An 18897-nucleotide genomic window follows, 5' to 3' on the forward strand; every position below is an offset into this window, starting at 1 on the left:
CTTACCATTCCAAATGTTGCTATGCAGAATCTTGAATCGTCTTTGTTCTTTTCTTTTCCTGTCTGGAGAGAAAGAGTATGAGGGTATGTGGAGAAGCTACAGTCAGCATTTTAAGGTCATTAGGTGACCCACAGCTGGTCCAAGGAATGACTATGACCATTTGTCTAACTTCAGCAGGCAGAGCCAATCAGTTATTCTTTTCTGCTCCCTTAACATTTGTCACATTTCTCTTTACTGTATCACATCATATAGATCTATACCAATATTATAATAGCCACTATACATCTTATATTTCCATGTGCTAGTTGTCCTGACTGCATTTAGAGCTTCCCAATGACAGAATCCATGACTTGATCATCTTTTTATTTAGCTTACAGCTCCGGACTATTTAAATGCCTATTTTATGTCTGACACTGGGCTAGATTTTGGAGTTGTTAAAGCCTGTGGGCTGGACTTTGATATAGTTAGATTGACATTTCTTATATTTTTATCATAAATCCCTTCCTCTTATAGATGGGTTCTCATTGCCTATCTGATAAGAACTTGCTTGATGACAGCCCCTCTTAAACCAAGGTTAAGGGAAAACAATTCCTTGGAGGCATGAATGCCTTCATTTGTCTATATAAGATTATTTAAGCCTTAACAGAAATGGCCATTTTAAAGAATGAGAACTGTAAAACATGTCAAACTACTATTCCAAGGAACATGGTTGGATGGAAAAATTTTTCTAAAGGAAAAAAGAAAATCCACCTCTGTTTATAGACCACTCCCAAGCTTATAAAACATTCATCGAGTGCTATATTATACAGTTCTTTGAGGCAAGAGCATAGGAATATTCCCATTCCAGAGAAGAAAACTCAAAAGTTTTACAGTTGGAAAGAGGCCAACTCTTAGCTAGAAAACAGGTCTTCTCACTTGAAATCCAAGACAGCTTTTAGGACAGAACTTTACCCTACTGAATTATGGTTAATTCACTACTTATTAGTAGTAAATGATGTCAAACTATTCCCTTCCCTGAGAGAATGTGTCCCTTGCTCCTTAAACCTGAGTTCCTCATACTGGGATAAGCACAGAGTGAAGCAAACAGAGAGAGAACTGTGTTGTGATGTGTGCAACACACTTGCTATTTATATGGAAGAGAGTTTGGATTTAAGAACTGATGTAGGAAAGGGGCACCTGGGTGGCTCAGTCGTTAAGCATCTGCCTTCGGCTCAGGTCATGATCCCAGGGTCCTGGGATCGAGACCCACATCGAGCTCCCTGCTCAGCGGGCAGCCTGCTTCTCCCTTTCCCACTCCCCCTGCTTGTGTTCCCTCTCTCGCTGTGTCTCTCCCTGTCAAATAAATAAAATCTTAAAAAAAAAAAAAAGAACTGATGTAGGAAAGACGTTAGGGTTCGAAGCCGATGGCCAAGAAAGAATTCTTGAAAAGTCTTTGGTGCAAAAAGCTGATTTTATTAAAGCACGGGGACAGGACCCATGGGCAGAAAGAGCTGCACTGGGGTCATGAGGAGTGGCCCATTATATACTTTCGAGTTGGGAGGGGGTTAGGGATAGTGTAATCCTCCCAGGTATTTTGGAAAAAAGGTTTCCAGGATCCTGAGGGGGCTAGCTATTGTTGGGAAAGGTCATTTATTACCATCTAATAAAACCTTAGTCATGAGAAGAGACACTTCTCCAAAGAAGACATAAAAATGGCCAACAGACATATGAAAAAATGTTCAACATCACTAGCCATCAGGGAAATACAAATCAAAAGCACATTGAGATACTGCCTTACACCAGTTAGAATGGCAAAGATTAACAAGACAGGAAACAACAAGTGTTGGCGAAGATGTGGAGAAAGGGGAACCCTCTTACACTGTTGGTGGGAATGCAACCTGGTACAGCCACTCTGGAAAACAGTATGAAGGTTCCTCAAGACGTTAAAAATAGAGCTACACTATGACCCAGCAATTGCGCTACTAGGTATTTACCCCAGAGATACAGATGTAGTGAAAAGAAGGGGCACATGCACTCCAATGTTCATAGCAGCAATGTCCACAATAGCCAAACCATGGAAGGAGCCTAGATGCCCTTCAGCAGATGAATGGATAAAGATGTGGTTCATATATACAATGGGATATTATTCAGCCATCAGAAAGGATGAATACCCACCATTTGCATCGACACGGATGAAACTGGAGGGGATTATGCTAAGTGAAATAAGTTAAGCAGAGAAAGACAATTATCATATGGTGTCACTCATATGTGGAACATAAGGAGTAGTGTGGAGGACCACAGGGGAAGGGAGGGAAAACTGAATGGGAAGAAATCAGAGAGGCAGACAAATCATGAAAGACTCTGGACTCTGGGAAACAAACTAGGGGTTAGAGAAGGGAGGGGTGTGGGGGGATAGGGTAACCGGGTGATGGGTATAAAGGAGGGCACGTGTGGTGATGAGCACTGGGTGTTATACGCAACTAAAAAATCATTGAACACTACATCAAAAATTAATGATATATGTTGGCTAATTGAACATAATAAAAAAAAATAAAGTAGACTTATAGGACCCTGGGGGTTGAGCTAAGATTGCCTTTTGCCCTCAGCAAAGTATTGACATGGAGGCAGCTGAGCCCCTAGAGGAATGTCATTCTGCCTGTTTCAAGGACTTGTCAATGGGCTGGAAGTAGTAGGAAATTTAATAACTTTTTTTCTGTCTTTTTTTCCCACATCAAGAACCACACAATACTGAGCAGATAAAACATGTTCTGAGATCCAAGAACAGGCCAGGTGACTTCACATTATTCTGTGGCTTTTAGTAATTGCTTATATCCTGAAATACTACCAAGTTGGTATTTGATGGCAAAGGCTATATTTTAAAACAACTGAAGGGAGAACGATCTGGACAAAGTCAAGGCAGAGCTAGCAAAGGGAAGCTAAGAACCAGTTTTTTGTTGTTTTCCATGGCAGATATGCTTGCAGCCCAATTCTGCCTGCATTTTTTTCAATACCACTGTCAGATACAATTAAAAGTAGCTGGGGAAACCTTTAAGGTAAAATCCACAAATTCAAAAAGTGTGATGCTAGGACCGAGAGAGAATAGCTTTTTTTTTTTTTTTTAAAGATTTTATTTATCCATTTATTTTGAGAGAGAGAATGAGAGACAGAGAGCGTGAGAGGGAGGAGGGTCAGAGGGAGAAGCAGACTCCCTGCCGAGCAGGGAGCCCGATGCGGGACTCGATCCCGGGACTCCAGGATCATGACCTGAGCCGAAGGCAGTCGCCCAACCAACTGAGCCACCCAGGCGCCCCGAGAGAGAATAGCTTTATGTCTAAAGTCACTTAGTATTGTTAACCAAAAGGCCTTCTGTGCATATTTAACTATATCACACACACACACACACACACACACAGAGAACACATAGAGGTAAACCTCACATGTGGTATCCAAGTGTGTCAAATGCATTTATGTGAGCTTCAAGGATGGATTCCCTTTCCTACTACACTGAGATGGTTGGTTCTAAAAGTTCTACAGTTAGATCATTTCAATGCTTCCAGGTTCTGATCACATCTGACAACAGAATGTAGTGTTACCTGAGATTGGGAAAGTCTTCATCCAAATTGGGAAAAATGGTAAATGGAGACTTTATACAAAGTATTACAAAAACAAATAAGCAGGCAACTGTGAAATAATAAAGGTATTAAGACTCCCTAAAGTCTATGGGACACCCCTGAGAAAAGCATAGGAATCTCTTCAGTACAGTCCTGTCCTTACCCATTTAACATGAAGATAAAAGATTTTCTGTTATAGTGAAGTTGTTTAACTTTCATTGTTGTTGTTTATTATGTATTAAATATTACATATTTTTAAATCTGTAACAACTTTTTATCAACTAGCTTTTATGGAAGTGCAATGTGTAAAACACAAAGAAATGGTGCTCCTTTGATTGAAGCTGGGGGCAGCCAAAGACCAAGCCCCATCCACTTGGTCCCTTACCCAATCATGACAGTGTTGCATAAACCTTCACAAATATATTTTCAAGGACCTTATTTGCAGCCATGTTTGTAATTAGCAAAATTTTAGGGGGGGAAGCCCTTAATTACTAAGTTGTTAAAGTATTATATACCACATTATAGAATGCTACTGTCATCACCACAATAAGTTGATATAAATCTGACATGGAAAGATATTCATAATACATCATTAAACCACAAAACCCAAGTGAATCCCTAAACATTGACAAATGGTATGAATATATTGATCACATTAAAAAATTTTTACGCACATGCACATACATAAATTCACGTATATTCAAAGAAAGAAATGAATATCATGATGTATGCGTGTTTGTTCTGGACTATGGGAGAATAAATTTTAATACTGCCCATTCTTTGAGAGAAAAGTAGAAGGAGGGATCCCCGCATAAAACTTTGATTATGTTTTATAAAATATGTCATGTTAAATCAGCTGTAAATGATTAAAGTTCTTTAGGCAGAGGTTTGATGTGGGGGGTCCTCTGTTTGGTAAAGAGCTTAATGAATGATATCCTTTATTCTCTCCCCAGGTACAAAAGCTGCTCTGGGCAGAGCCAGTGATCATTTCCCACTGGAGGAAATGGCAGATGGATTTTTTATAGTAATTATATTTATTAATCAATTCTAAGTGGTTTCTTCCACAGTAGTCCTCCTCGGTTAAGCTAAACCTTTGAAAGTCTTATTCATGCAACTGCTTTATGTCAGCAGCACTTAGATAGAATAAAGAAATCAGGATGAAGTCTATAAAGAACAAAATACCCCAGAAAAAAACAATAACCATTAAGGCTGTTACACCGCATAATTCCAAAGGTGCAATTTATTTGCAACCTGCCATTCGCAGGAGAAATAACTACAATTCTAAGATTGAAAATTCACTGGAAGAAGGAAACTGGAACAAGAGAAGTAGAAGAAATGTAGACTTCATAATTCTCAGATGTATTAGGGGTGATCCTTATGTGATTACAATATTGAGCATTTTTATCTTAATAATTAAATATAAGGAGAATTAAAACCTACATTATAAATATAAGGGTAAAATTGTACTTAGAATTCCCTGTAATTTTGCACGCTTGTGTCCCAGCTGGTATGTCACTAATTAATGTTCTCAGATGAGGTGATCTAGTGAGTGCTCCTCTGTTACTCAGAGAAGTGCATGACCTAGTTTCTTCCCCTCATTCCTTCATCTCAATACCTTCATTCACTGTGGAGCTCATTAGCAGAATTACAACTCTACCCCAACACCTCATTGCTCCCTCATTGATACTGCTGGGAAAAAGCATCAACAAAGTTGATCCATGTCACTACAAATTCATGTGACTTGAACTTTGATGACTGTATTCAAAAGTCTCCTATCCAGCTTTTCCACATCTTACTCTCAGAGGACCATGATCCCTACTGGATTGGCAAAAGAAGAAGTTTGCTTATTATTCATTATTTATTTTGATTCTAGAACCAAAATTCTATTTGGTTAACATATGTGGTAAAATTGGTTTCAGATATAGAATTTAGTGATTCATTGCTTACATGTAACACCCAGTGCTAATCACAAGGTCCCTCCTTAAAACCCATCACCCATTTAGCCCATCCCCTGCACACCTCCCTCCATCAACCCTCAGTTTGTTCTCCATAGTTAAGAGTCTCTTATGATTTGCTCCCCTGCCTTTTTCCCCCCATCCCCTATGTTCATCTGTTTTGTTTCTTAAATTACACATGTGAGTGAAGTAATATGGTATTTGTCTTTCTCTGACCGACTTATTTCACTTGGCATAATACACTCCAGCTCCATCCACATCATTGCAAATGGCAAGATTCCATTCTTTTTGATGGCTGAGTAATATTCCATTGTGTATATACCACTTCTTATCTATTCATCAGTTGATGAACATTTGGGCTCTTTCTATAGTTTGGTTAATGTTGATAATGCTGCTATAAACATTGGGTGCATGTGACCCTTCGTATCAGTATTTTTGTACCCTTTAGGTAAATACCTAGTAGTGCAATTGCTGGATCACAGGGTAGTTCTATTTTTAACTTTTTGAGGAACCGCCATACTGTTTTCCAGAGTGACTTCACCTGTTTGCATTCCCTTCAACAGTGTAAGAGGGTTCCCCTTTCTCCACATCTTCACCAATATCTGTTGTTTCCTCTGTTATTAATTTTAGCCATTCTGACAGGTGTGAGGTGGTATCTCATTGTGGTTTTGATTTGTATTTCCCTGATGATGAATGATGTTGAGCATCTTTTTATGTGTCTGTTAGCCATCAGTGTATTAGAAAGGATCTAACCACTTTTTTGTACTTCCACCTGTTAATTGTTTCTCTTTTCCTTTTGTCTTCAACTCAAGAAAAATACTTCCACACATGTGCCCATAACCCCACTTTATTCTCTTCCAATTTTTTAAGACTAGCAATTAAAATAGTTCAGATATTTGAGCTCCCCTGTACACTCCTCCCTAACCCTATCCCCCCTTGCCTTTTCCAAAGTTAACAACTATATATTTGAATGTATAAAGTCCACATAAACTCCTGTTAAAATGAATGTCATCTTCTCATGACTACACAAGGACTTCACTGCTATTTGCTCTTCTTTCTTTTATATCTCAAGTTTCCCTGCCCCATCCCCAGGATTATTTCCTATGTCAGATCACTCTTCATCTTTAAAAAATACAAAACGCATATTCCTTCTACCTGCTTTCACAGTTGATTTCTCCTTAACACAGCACTCCTTGAGAGAATTTAAAAAACTCACTATATGCACTTGCCTTTCTTCCTACCATTCCACATAAATTAATCTTATCCAAGATAACAATCATATGCATAATGCCAAATTAAACATTCATTGTTTATACTTCATTCACTTGACCTACCAGTATTAGATTCTGTTGATCATTCTCTTTTTGAAACGCTTGGCTTGGATTTCAGAACACTGAAAATTCCTGGCTTGATGTAGATTCTGTTAGATTTTCTATGTGGATGATCATATTGCCTGAAATTATTAACAATTTTATTTTTCTCTCCTAAAGCTCATATCCTTATTTCCCCTTGAATTATAATATAAAGGAAATATGAACCATATGGTAATAAAAAAATAGCATTCTAAGTTTTGTTTCTGATATATGGCAAATGTATTATTTTTCATTGAATAGGTTGTGGGTTGTGTTATACAGCATTTATCAAATTAAGAGATTTTTATTTAATTCATGGTTTTTGAGAGTTTGAAAATACAAAGAAATGCTGGACTTCAGACAACACATTTTCTGCATCTGTTGAGACTATCATATTTTTCTTTTCTGAAACAAATTGCATAAAACTGAGGTTATATGTATTGCTTGATCATTTGCTAGAGCCTACACATAAAATCACCTGGGCCTAGGGAAGGGTAGATAATGTATTACAACATTATTTTTTTTACTGCTTATTGGTTTTGCTCAAGCCAAATCTCTGTTCTCTTTAGAGTAAAATTCTTTGATATAATTGTCCCATCCTGACTCAAGGCAGAGACAAAGAAATTATATTTCAGAGTATTTTTGTTTTGTTTTGTTCCTTCCCCTCAGACTTTCACTGAGATATGTAGTTTTTTCATTATTTTTTTAATCCTATTTTTTTTTATTTTTCATTTTTCTTTTTTGAGAGAGAGTGCATGCATGTGAGTTGGGTGGGGGGGGGGTGTAGAGGCAGAGGGAGAGAGAGAGAGGGAATCTTAAGCAGGCTCCATGTCCAGTGTGGAGCAAAACACAGGGCTCAATCTCATGACCCTGAGATCATGACCTGAGCTGAAATCAAGAGTTGGATACTTAACTGACTCAGCCACCCAGGCACCCCGAGATATGTAGCTTTTTGAGAGTTCCAGCTTGATGCAAGATTCTCATTTCCACCACCCCTTCTTGTATTGGTTCACTGACTTGTCTCCAGTCCTTGTGGCAACCGTTCCAATCTAGTGTTAGTAGAACAGTAGTTCTCGCTCTATTGTGCTTACCACTCTAGATTTCAGTTGCAGCTTTGTTTTGGGTCTTCATGAATTCTTCTTGACTTCTTTTGCAAGCTCAGCTGTACATGTAAAATAATGTTGTTGTATTTGCATTTCCAACTGTTTTATAGCAGGAGCTATTTCATTCCAAAATATCTCATCTGTCTGATTGCAAAATATAGTAGCCTCATTTACTGTGACTTTTCTAAAAATATTTCTTTTAATAAATTCAAAATGTTGCAAAGCAATGACCTCCTTCTAACATCCTATTTACCTTCATTCAGAATTTTTCTTTAAATTATAAAATAGACAAGTACATTTTGAAGAAAATTAAAGTGAACACCTCTGTACCTAGATCAATAAACATAACATCACTTGCACCCAAGAAGCCCCTCTATGTCTCTCGACCATCATAGCATCATCCAAACCCCTTCCTCCATCAGGTGCCCACCCTTAAGTGAATAGTTCCCTGATATTCCTTTATAGTTGTACCACCTGTGTATGTATCCCTAAGTAATGCATTGTTTAATTTTGCTTAGCTTTCATCTTAATGTGTTATCTAACTGTGCTTGTTCTTGATTTTAACAGCATCACGATGTTTAATTTCATGTTGACATGTGTAGCTATGATTTTTATGTGAGGTATCATATATCATTTTTATCAGTTCATTAAAAGAAATTATGATTATACATTTTTCCATTACCAAAAAATGCTGATATAACCTTTCTAAACATATCTTCTTGTACAAGATTTGTTCTAGATACTGAGACACCTGTGACTTGAAATGCTGGATCACAGGACTTGTGCGTATTTAGCTTTGTTAGAAAGCCCAAAATGTTTCCAAAAGGATTTTATCAGTCTACACTTCTATCATCAGGGAATGAGAGTTACTAATTTGCTAAGTATCCCAGTCAACATTTAATTTTATCAGTCATTTAATTTTTTGTTTTTGTATGTTAATTTGAGTTTAACTTGCATTTCCCTGGTTACTAGTAAGTTTCACCATCTTTTCATATGTTTATCCACTATTCATATTTTCTCTTATATAATTAAATGCTCACATTTTTTTCCATGAGTCATGTTTTTTGTTATTGTTGATGATGATATATATTCTATGTATATTGGATACTAAGTCCTTATTAGCTATAGGTGCTACAGGTATCTTTTGTCAGAGTGTGGCCTATCTTTTCACTTTCTTTATGACATATTTTAATGAACAAAAGTTCTATTTTTAAAACTGCGGTGTCATTGACATATAACATGTTAGTTCCAGATATACAACATAATGGTTTGATATTTGTGTATACTGAGAAATGATCATCGCAAGAAATTCAGTTACCATCCATTACTCTACACAGTTGGAAATTCTTTTCTTATGATTAAAACTTTTAAGATTTACTCTCCTGGCAACTTTTAAATATGCTAGAGTATTATTAACTATAGACACCATGCTGTATGTTATATCCCCATGATATATTTATTTTATAACTGGAAGTTGGTACTTCTTGACTCTTCACACATTTCTCCTACCCCACACCTCCCTCTCCTCTGGCAACCACCAATCTATTCTCTGTTATGCATGAGCTTGGCCTTTTTGTTTATTATGTTTTGTTTTATTTGTTTGAATGAATAAATAAATGTTCTTAATTTTAATATAATTGAATTGATTTTTCATTATAGCTTGCACTCTTTTGGAGTCTGGTCATGTCATCTTTAATCAAAAATTAAAACTACTCTAAAATACCACTAGTGAGGTACTAATTATTACATTCAGTTAATTTTTCAATACTTTTGTTAACGAACATGACTTTTGTTAGTATAAATTTTGATATCTTTGGTTATACCTTTTTTCTTAAAACTATTGCTCCCTTTGCTTAGGTGACAATCTCTTGGTTTTCCCTCTCCTATAGATCTTTGTATCCTAAGTGAGATCATGTTTTGTCACATGTCATATAAATGTTGTTTTTGTCCATTGTTTGTCCTTATTCATTGTTCCTCTCATGCCCTATGTATTTCTGAGTAACTTCGCTCATTCTCAGGATCTCATTTACCACCTCCCAACCAAATCATCTCCTGTGGGCTCTTGGGCTCATATATCCAAATTTAACCAGATATTTCCACTGGGATATCACAACTATTTTTCTTACCTACCTGTGTTGGAACAAATTAGTTAGAGATCAAAATGTTAGCTTTATTATAGAACAGCTGACTGCAGAATGTGGCTTCATATCCAGAGTAAAAGAGCAGGCTAACACTCTCCTCTAAATTAGGTAGACAACTCTGCCCAGAGGCACAGTGGGGTGAATAGTTCTCCTCCATAGTGTCAAAGCTTCTTCTTCTAAGCTGAACCACCCACTAGAAGGGCAAATCAGAAGACAACTTCTTAAAAGGCAGGCATATCCAAAAGATAACCTCAGAATCGGATGTTTTCCCTCAGAATCATCAATTAGATAAACTCTCATTTACATTCAGTGGAAAGTAGTAAGGGACAAAGAAATAAGCAAGGGGCACTTATTTAAAGAAAGTCCTAGATCAAGTCCTGTTTATCTTCTAACAAAACCTCCCCAAATTTTCAATGGTTACCTATCACCTACAAGATTTTATCTAATTTGCTCAACATGGCATACAGCATCACCTTCTTCTTCTACCCACATCCTCTGACCTCCACCATCTCCAACATCAACTCTTGCTATATATTCTTTTCCACTTCAGTCTAGCAGCACTTACCTGCCTATAATTTTTAGCATTCTTTGTGCTGACTCTTGACTTTATTCTTCTGGGTATCCTAACTCTCCTTCCTGGAATGTCCCCAGATTTACCAAACAGGTATCCAGTTATCTATCTAACTCCTATATATATTCCTTAAGTCTCAGCTTGAGCTTTTTTTTTTCCCCAAAAAGCTTTTGGTTTCCTCCACTCCAGCTGCCTTAAATGACCCTTGTGCAATACTATGTCCCATTTTCTAAGATTAAATTCCCTTGGTTGTGTTATAATGACCTATTTATGTGTATGTCTCCCCTACTAGGCTATAAACACTTCAAAGTAGTTATCTTCAGACACCAAGAACACTGCAGACATTCAGAATGTTTGATAAATGAATCTTACTTTCCCTTAAACTTTTGACCTGTTTGTCTAATCACAATTGTTTTCCCCTTGGATTTGACAACAGGTTTGACTTCTCAACTTTGATCCCTTTCATTTTTTTTTTTTTACATATGAGTCCATCCTTAATATTTCTTGGCCTCAGTCAAATCCCACCCAATCTACTGTAGCCTTTAGGGCCCCATCTCAAATATACCTGTACCCAGCTACACTGGACCAATGAGATATGAAACTTCCCTTATGTCTTCTCCCTTCTCATCTCCTCCAGAGCCTTCAGCTTAGAACTCTACTTAGGATTTAAAAAATGGAAACTGACTCTGACGCCTATGTTAAGGGAGGGAAAAAAAGGCATATTTCTTTCAGCAAACATTTATAAAATGTTACATTCGATGTTCTTTTCTGTTTTTTATAGTGTGATCAGGTGATCGTTCCAGCCTAGCAACAGAAAACTGAACACAGGGAGCAGTGTTTAGAATTATAATCAAATAAAAATTTTCAAAATTAATCTGGCACATACTCATATTACACATAACAGTTATAGTGCATATGGTAATATGCTAATAGTAAATAGTCCTCACTGTCAGCAATACGACTTTCTCATAGTGAAACTAAGTATTTTTCTTTGTTCATTCCCCAGTACCTAGAAGAGCAGCAATAAATGTTGGCAGTTTCCCCTGATTGTATGTGCAGTTTAATATTCATCTTTTGCACATAACTATACTTATTTTTACTGAAATCTAAGATCTAAGCTTTTTCCTCTATATGCTAGGGTTCTCTGGCTTCTAAGGCTAATGATGTCCTTCTTACTTGATAATTTTGTAGTGGAATAGACCGCTCCTCACTTCCTATTCAGACCCTTTGGAAGGAGACCCTATAAATAGCTAATTCATCAAATGACCAACTAGAAATCATCAGATGAGAGTATGAAAGTATCTTTTCAGCTAAAAATGGTGTATAGTGTGATTATGTCAAATAAGCTTCACTGACTGTAAGCAACAAACACTACTTGATTTAAGGCTTAGTATCTGTGAATGTACTCAGGTCTTGGAATTAATGTGAGTGTTGTAGCCAAAATAGTTTTAGATGAGTAAATTAAATAAAACCTTTATGGGCTGTTGGTATCCTTCCTCAGTCATTTATGATATGACAACTTCAGTTAGAGATCTCTATGGATCAACCTATTTCCAAAAATATGTTTACTTGATCATATCTGTACTTAAACAGTATGATTACATTCCATCATCAGCTAGGCCTATAATGCTGATAAGGTCCATTTTTCTTCTAGAAGTTAATTGCTTCCACTTCCATTCCACAATCCTAAACTCCCCTCAGGTCCACTGAGAAGAGGTATCCAATTTTACCTGTAAACCTTCCTGCCAATATTTCTGGTCAACAGAAAACAGTTATAAGTTGTTTTCTAAACATTTTCATGTTTACCATATCAATTTATTCCTGATGATAACGAAAATAAAGGTCTTATGAAGCACTGTCAGATAACACAGTGAAGAGAAATATAGGAAAGCAGGAAGCACAATACTTCTATTTCACAAATTTAAATATCTTTGCTTATTTTATGCCAAATTTTCTCTGACCTTATAAGTCACTTACATAGGTTAGCTCTAAATTGAAGTTTCATTGGCGAATCTAGCAAGCTGTTAAAAAAAAAAAAGCAGCCAAATTCAACACCTTATTTAATACAGAATGTCTTATGAGTGCAGATATCTCAATAAATTGAACCTGATTAAAAATAATGCCCTTACGGGTGCCTGGGTGGCTCAGTCGTTAAGCGTCTGCCTTCGGCTCAGGTCATAATCCCAGGGTCCTGGGATCGAGTCCCACATCGGGCTCCCTGCTCAGCGGGAAGCCTGCTTCTCCCTCTCCCACTCCCCCTGCTTGTGTTCCTGCTCTCGCTATCTCTCTCTCTGTCAAATAAATAAATAAAATCTTTAAAAAAAAATAATGCCCTTACTTTCTTAAGTATCCACTAAATCAATCCTCCATTATATTTAATAATACAAATTAGTAAATAACTGTATTTCTTCTTGGATATAACTTTGATTCTTCTTTCACTCTGAATAAGTTTTGAATGCAAATTTTTGTTTCCAAGTGAACAGTAATGAAAAGAGGGTCATGACTTCCTCAAGCAAGGCAGCTCTTTTGGACAGCATTTCAGAAGTCCTCTGGGTCATCCAAGAAATTCTGATTACAATTATTAGGTTATAACTATTTTAAAAAATCAGGATCTCAACTTCCATGTAAGAGATTTGACAATGTTGTGCATTCAACTGGAGTTGTAATTCATTAACCCACAGAATGACTCTGTGACCTTGGTTTTTGGGAGTGCCAGCCTGTAGTTATAAGGAATAAAATTATTTCAGTAATGTCACATACTTTCCCAGTTTCAGTTCTGACCTGAGGCAAGGAAGTTAAAGTTTGTTTTTTTCGCCCAGTTATTCAGTGCCATTTAGAAAACCATTCTATCTTGTTTTGTTTTGTTTTGTTTTTAACTCATTTCCTTTAAATTGGTGGAATGGAGCATGTATCTTACCTCCTCAGTCTTAACCTTCAATGATGAACTTATCTTAGGTTCACACAAGTAAGAGTCATTTATCACGGACTCTCACTTTCCTCCCTCACTATATAAATAAGATTTTCATTGCATTTCACCTATTTTTAAATTCCAACCTATAGAAAATATCTATATTGTCTTTGAGGATCTACTGACTGTTCTACTTGTTTAGTACCAGTTGTTAAGTCAGCCAGAATTCTTAGGTTAAAAGCAATAGAAATGGACTCCTACTAATTTAGAGGGAAAAAGTGGGGACAGCTATTATTTGAAAGACATTAGGGTATTACCAATAAATGAAAGGAAGGTTGACTGTGAAAATATTGGTGAGGATTTGGACCAGGGCATTTCTGGGTTCAATTTCAGGAGCTCATACATTGTTCTAAAGTAAGTCAGCTCCATTGACTATCTATTCCAACAATGCCCAAAGTAGATCCTCTGATCATTTCTTAATAGGTGAAATTGTATATGAAAGGGACAGAAAAAATAGCCTCTACAGTGGAAGAGAAAATAATATGAATAAAGTTTAAATATCAGCATCTGGAAATAATGACCCAAAACAAGTGGATAAGGTAAATGAACATGTTTTTGGATTTGTTCAATTTTAATTAATAGAATATTATAAAAACAGAAATGTCTATCAAGTAGTTTTGAAAATTGGGTATTAGAGTATATCTGGAATAGGATGAATATTTGGAAATTAATTTATAAATAAGCCATTTGAAGCCTTATGGTAAATGAGGGCTCTTCAAGAAAACCTATGTAGGAAAAAGGCCAAGGAAGAAACCAACTAGATACCCACATTTAGTGAAATGGAAGGAAGACTAAGATAAAAAAGTAGTTAGATTTAGAAACAGTAGTCATAGAAGGAAAAAGAGAATTATAAATTATCAGGGAGATAAGATATTTTTAGAGAGAATATTTTATCCTACAACCAATACCATACACAACAGTAAAAATTAAAATTATTCTTATTAAAGTAAAAATGAGGAAAATGGTGCTTGCTATCATTTTTATTATTAAACATTTTATTATCTTATTATTGCCCTAAAAGTATGGCATATGGTAAAAAATGGCCACAAATTGATCATATCCCTGTATGCATGTCTATTTGCCATGTGATTTTGTTGTTCCCTTCATTAAGAGGTGAAGTGTGTAATCTATTTCTCCACCACTTGAATTGGGGCTTGGATATGAGCTCTTCTTTAGCAAATAGCACTTTAGCCTGCTGGCTCATGGCCAAGTTACCCCCCATTGCCAGAGTTAACGTGGAGCCAACAGCCAGATATTTGAGTGATTTCCATTCCTTATTGGGTGACTATTGATTTCTGCAGTATTAACTCCCTTACATTTCTAAATTTCTAAATTGTGATTGACTGCAATGGAGAAAGATCCTATGGCAACAGAAATAGCACTTAGGTAGAGAAGGGAGTAACAAGGGCATAAGGTGGGATGCCATCAGCCTCTTGAAAATACTATGTAATTGTTGGTAAACTCAGTAGTTTAGAAGGACATGTATATGGAGAAAGGCATCAACCTCTGCTAGAGTATGTGCATTTTCTTTTTTTTTTTTTTTTTTTAAGATTTTACTTATTTATCTGACAGAGAGAGACACAGTGAGAGAGGGAACACAAGCAGGGGGAGTGGGAAAGGGAGAAGCAGGCTTCCTGTGGAGCAGGGAGCCCAATGCGGGGCTCAATCCCAGGACGTGGGGCTTGATCCCAGGACCCTGGGATCATGACCTAAGCTGAAGGCAGACACTTAACAACTGAGCTACCCAGGCGCCCCTGCATTTTCTTTAAAGAGTGTCTGATAAACATTAAGTAGTCAGTTTGGTTTTCTACACTTTTGTAGTTTTCTAAACATTATGAAAAGATAGGATATGTATCTTCCTTTTATATACATATTCACCCAGTAGGATATTATTAATGGTGTCCATAATATAAGCAGTGAGAAGTAAAGAGTGACAAGTACTCAGTAGAAGGTGGCAGAGAACAGGCCACTTAGTAACTTTATATTTATTACTCTGTGCTCCTAGGGGCCTGAAATAATATAGAAAGGATCAAGAAAGATCTGCCTCAAAAGATTATACATAATTTATTGACCATATGATGATGACTAACATCATGGGAACAGACCAGTAGCTCAAGCCTAGCTCAATGGAATGTCTTGTGACTGAAATTGAGTATAACTTTTCACCTTGGATAACATTTGACAATAACTTCCCAGTTCAGTCTTTACTCTTTCCCTAGCAATACATATTTCATGATAAAATGGCAACAAAGAGTGGAGATATGAATCTTTTAATTTGCTCTTTAGCACCACTTCAGGGAAAAATTGTTTTCAGAGGTATCATCAAAAATTTTTAATTTTTGATAGATTCTTGGCATACTGTGCTCTATGGTATCAGCCAATGAATATAAAGACTTTCCAGATGGATTAAATTTCTGTCATCACAATGGTACCAAAACTTCACTTGGATTAGATCCCATGTTCAGAATAAATAGGTCATATAAACCTGAAAAGACAGAAAGCTTGCATATTAATCATGAGAAATATAGCCTAAAAATATTGTAAGGCAAGAGAATATGCAGGTTTTTACCAGACTGTTCCAGTTGGAGCTGACAATATTATGAACCTGTACTCATAATGGCTAATGTCCACCCACCTCACTGTGGTCCTCTATGTGCTGACCCAACTATTCTTCTGACCTTCTAACGTGCCATCTCCCTTTCACCACCGCTCATCATACTGGATGTTGAACTGGACATTTAAGAGATGCTCAACTTCACTCATCATAGGGAAATGCAAATCAAAACCACAATGAGATACTACCTTATACCTGTCAGAATGGCTAGTATCAAGAAGACAATAAGTAGCAGGTGTTGGTGGGCGAGGATGTGGTTAAAAGTAATTTAAAAAATATATACCAATCTCATTTCCAACTCAGATGTGTTTTATTTGCTTGGTATTCATTTTCCCATGTTCTTCAATTGCCTCATCACTCTGGTGTCAGCTCAAATGACACCTTTTCAAAGATGCCTTCTCTTACCACTCTAATGTGGTTGTCTACACAGACTGGACCAAAGTATTATATTATCCTATTTTATTTTCATGTTCTTTTCACTATGTAAAACTGCATTAATTACTCATTAGTATTATGCCCTTACTCCTCTAGTATAAATTTCACATGAGAGAAAACTTGTCTGTCTCGTTCAACATCCCCAGTGCTCAAAATTTTGTCTGACCATGGATGAAGTAACTCCCTAATATCCTAGATATAGTAAGGATATAGCAGGACTTTAGGGCACCTGTGCGGCTCAGTTGGTAAAACATCTGCCTTCAGCTCAGATCATGATCCCAGGGTCCGGGAATTGAGTCCCGCATTGGGCTCCCTGCTCAGTGGGGAGTCTGCTTCTCCCTCTCCCTCTACCCTTCCCCCCTGCTCATGCTCTCTCTCTTAAATAAACAAGTCTTAAAAAAAAAAAAGAAGATGTAGCAGGACTTCAAACATTAGCCATCAGACTCCTGGGTTCTGGTAGAGCATTGTGGTAAGAATTTCAGTGTGCTATAATGATGCCAAATAGGTCAAGTCAAAGACAGAAGGTTAAAAAAATGGTCTTCATTGCAGATTCACCTTTAAGATCTTAAGCAGCAAGACCAGCAGTGTTTTCCCAAATCTCTTTTATATAGTCTTCTACACATAGGATAGCTATTCTTTTGATTACCATCAAGTGAAAGGGGGCGATTCCAGGTGGAAAAGAATGTATGTGACATGAACAATAATCATGCCTGAAGCAGCTAAATCTGGATGGATTTTGATAGAAGAGAGGTCATTTTGGCAAAATTTAATCTCAAAGAATAAAAGTTTTGTCTGTGCAAGTATTCTGAAACTGTCCTCTTCCCCTGATAATTTAGCCTCTGGAAATGTATTACCTCCCTTTTAATAAGTGTTTCTTTCTTAGTGATGTCATTATCTCATGCCTACATGATAAATAAATGAATTGGCAGGATTAACTTGAGATGCCACAGATGAGAAGGTGTGAGCAGCATTGTGTGTGGATGTGTTAACGGGGAGTGGGGAAGAATGGGGTGGGGTGTAAGTAGACTGGGCCAGCACTTTAGACTGCTTTGAGGTGGTTTTCTCAAACAGAGGTATGAATCAGCAGGTATACCACACACCTCCTTAACATTTGTGCCTGCAAAACTGTGAGTGTAAGGTGCTCAAAAAAATCCAGAAGCTGCTTTCATAAGAAAAATATACTTTGGGACTAAATTTGTCCCTCAGAGATAAAGATGAAAGGAGAAAATATCCACTTAATCTCTTCACAGTGCAGAAAGAATTGACTAGGATCAGTGCTTTGGAGGGGTGGGAGTGTTGGTGTTTTGAGATGGGCAGTCTTGACCTTAAGTAACATTATTCAGAACTTTGAGACCACATCTGCAATGTGTCACTACTTACAAGAAATCCTGACTCTCATATATCAATCCTAGTTGTATAAACGGATACCATCATTTGAGTGCCATTTGACAACAGCTATCAAATTGAAAATGCATTCTCTTTGCTCAAGGATTCATCTGCTGGGAATTTAGTCTGTGGATTACATTAACATAAATACATGTATGGGCGTGGCCATTGTAGCATTGTTTGTATTCACAAAGAACTGAAAACAATCTAAATGACAATCAGGAATTTTTAAAAGTAATTCATGATACTTTTATGCAATGTGAAGATTATGCAGCAATTGAGAATAAAGAAGTATGGATGTGCACGTGCTAGTGTGAGAAGATACTGGAGATATCTGAAGTAAGAAAAGAAACTTGTAATGATCTGAGGAGAATAGGAGTGGAGGGGGGTGGGAGGGATGGGGTGGCTGGGTGACGGACATTGGGGAGGGTATGTGCTATGGTGAGCGCTGTGAATTGTGTAAGACTGATGAATCACAGATCTGTACCCCTGAAACAAATAATACATTATGTTAATTAAAAAAAAAAGAATAGGATCCCAAATTTGCTGCACAAACATGAACAGAAATTTTAACTTTTTTTTTTTATTCTTATGTTAATCCCCATACATTACATCATTAGTTCTAGATGAAGTGTTCCAAGATTCATTGTTTGTGCATAACACCCAGTACTCCATGCAGAATGTGCCCTCCTCAATACCCACCACAAGGCTAACCCATCCTCCCACCCCCTCCCCTCTAGAACCCTCAGTTTGTTTTTCAGAGTCCATCGTCTCTCATGGTT

The 18897-nt window shown here is 37.0% G+C and overlaps 1 long non-coding RNA gene across 1 annotated transcript in view; it reads right to left on the reverse strand.

Moving 5' to 3' along the window:
- LOC115942166 (uncharacterized) overlaps positions 1 to 18897 on the reverse strand; it is a 233710-nt gene that overhangs the window by 122362 nt on the left and 92451 nt on the right. Inside the window, exon 4 of the long non-coding RNA XR_014148968.1 lies at positions 6 to 62. This is a non-coding gene — a long non-coding RNA (uncharacterized LOC115942166). The remainder of the gene's footprint in view (positions 1 to 5; positions 63 to 18897) is intronic.

Source organism: Leptonychotes weddellii, chromosome 10, assembly GCF_054177405.1.
Source record: "Leptonychotes weddellii isolate Sample4059 chromosome 10, ASM5417740v2, whole genome shotgun sequence".
Taxonomy (NCBI): Eukaryota; Metazoa; Chordata; class Mammalia; order Carnivora; family Phocidae; genus Leptonychotes; species Leptonychotes weddellii.